This window comes from Sinocyclocheilus rhinocerous, unplaced genomic scaffold (assembly GCF_001515625.1).
Source record: "Sinocyclocheilus rhinocerous isolate Xijiao unplaced genomic scaffold, SAMN03320098_v1.1 scaffold1167, whole genome shotgun sequence".
Taxonomy (NCBI): Eukaryota; Metazoa; Chordata; class Actinopteri; order Cypriniformes; family Cyprinidae; genus Sinocyclocheilus; species Sinocyclocheilus rhinocerous.
The window spans coordinates 86,686-88,896 of record NW_015648750.1 but is presented as its reverse complement, the minus strand read 5'-3'; positions in this window follow the sequence as shown (position 1 = coordinate 88,896).

Genomic DNA, 2,211 nt, shown 5'->3' with positions numbered 1-2,211 from the left:
TCTCTCGTCTTGCATTGTCGTCACTCCTCCTTTTATCCTTCCGGAGCTCCTCCGTGGGACTCGAGACCGGTGAGTGGCGTAGGTGTCGCTCATTATCAATTACTCCACCGGTCTCGCTCCGTTCCCATGGCTCTCGGCCTGCTCCACTCGTCACAGTGGCTGTGCTAGGGGATGAGCAGTATCTAAGCAGAGGCTTTCTCACTGGATAGTGGACGCTATTGTGTCGGTGTATGCAAGCCAGGGACAGGAATGCCCTCTCAACGTCAGAGCCCTTAGAACACAGGCTATTGCTTCATCATGTGCCTTTAGACCAGGCCCTGTCGTTACTCCTCCTTTTATCCTTCCGGAGCTCCTCCATGGGACTTGAAATCGGTGTGTGGCGCAGGTGACGCTCATTATCATAAACTCCACTGGCCTCGCTCCGTTCCCATGGCTCTCGGCTCCGCCCCACTCGTCACACATCTATTCGGGATATATGCTTTGCAGCTGGCTGGTCTTCTCAGAACACTTTCATCAGGTTTTACAAACTGGATGTGCCGTCCTTAGTATCCCAAATGCTTTCGGTAAGTCTCTAACTTCTTTTTGCTAGGCTTGTCATTAGCGCAGTTGTTACCATGTTGCTGTTGACACAGTGCAGGCTTATGTGCATTTTTATATATGCCTTGTACAAGTTGTTACCGCATTAGCTGTTGACACTGTGCAGGCTTATGGACATTTGGACATATGGACAGAAATCTTACTGGTTTCTTTTTAGTATGAATGAAAAATATGTATCACATTAAGTTGATTAGTTTATGTTAAAAATGTTTATGCAACTCAAATACATAAATTTAGGCTTAAATTGATCTTAAAATTTTATTTTTGGATCATTTGTTGCATTATTTTTTTTACCTGTCTCTCCTGGCACATTCCCGTTCATACGGGGTCCGCCGCTTTGTTGTGTCATCTCCATTTGGCTAAGTAGTGGACGTCATTGGCTTGCATGCCATAGCTGATGCTATCCATCTAACGCTTCTTTGGTCTTCCTCATTTTTTCTGTGATTGGTGCAACTCCAAGTCTTCATGCATTGCATGGTCAATGCAGGTCAGTCCAAGAAATCACTGGAGCAACTTCTACTCCATGACATGCAGGGCCTGTTCATGCTTCTTGGCCATTGCACTGTATAGGGTGACTAGGTGCACAACAGTCTTGTAGATCTTCGCTTTGATGTATTCTGGCATTTTCTTGTCGCATAGGACCCCAGTGACCTGTCTCCACTTCAGCCACGCCTCAATGATTCTTGCCCTGGTATCTGGGATGGTATCACCGTTCAATGTGACCAAGAATCCCATATATTTGAATTGGGTGCTTTTCTTCAAATCCTGGCTGTTGATGCTGATGCTGCTGTCAGTCTAGGGGCCACACTCCAAGTATTTGATCTTTTTGGTGTTGAGCCTTATTCCGTTGTCCTTGAGCCTGTGACATGACCTTCACGCTCGCATTAGATTTTGGAGTGGCGTGTGGGTCTTGTTCGCTTGCGCTACATTGTCCGCCTACAGGAGGGTCCAATGGCCAAGCTTGCGGCTTTGGCCATTACGCATCCCGATGTTGATGGTAGCCAATCGAAAATGCTGGACTTGCTTCTTTGGCCTGCCCCGTCCTTGAGCAGGTAGCCCTTGCATTCTGTGTCACGCGTCACCTCAAGGGGATGCCCTAGCTTGATGAAACAAATTTGATGACAACATTGCACATAAGACGCAACAAAAGAGATTCACTCCTGATGTGTCGCACTGTCTGTCGCTGGTGGCCCCCACTGTTCACCAAGTTTCCCAAAGGTTCCTTGTTACCATCTTGCACTGCAAGGAGGTGGTGGTGGGTTTTTGCCGGCCTTATATTTTCTTTAACTGTATGCCTCATTATGTGTTGGGACACACTTAACCATGTGGATGGTTTCATTTTTAACTTTGTAAAAAGAAATGTGACCCCACTGTGTCTAATTGTTGCTGTGTTTTAGTCTAATTCAGGGTGAATCTCCTGAGCCCAGCTGTGTGTCCATAAAGAGTTATGAATCAAAGGATACACCAGTTAACTTCAGGGAATCTTCAGTTGATATCAGGTGAGTATAGTATCATGGTTTAGAATAGTATTTTTCCACCGTTAATTATATAAAAAATGTGGATAAAGAAAGCAATATTAAAAGATTAGTTCACTTCCAGAATAAACAAATCCTG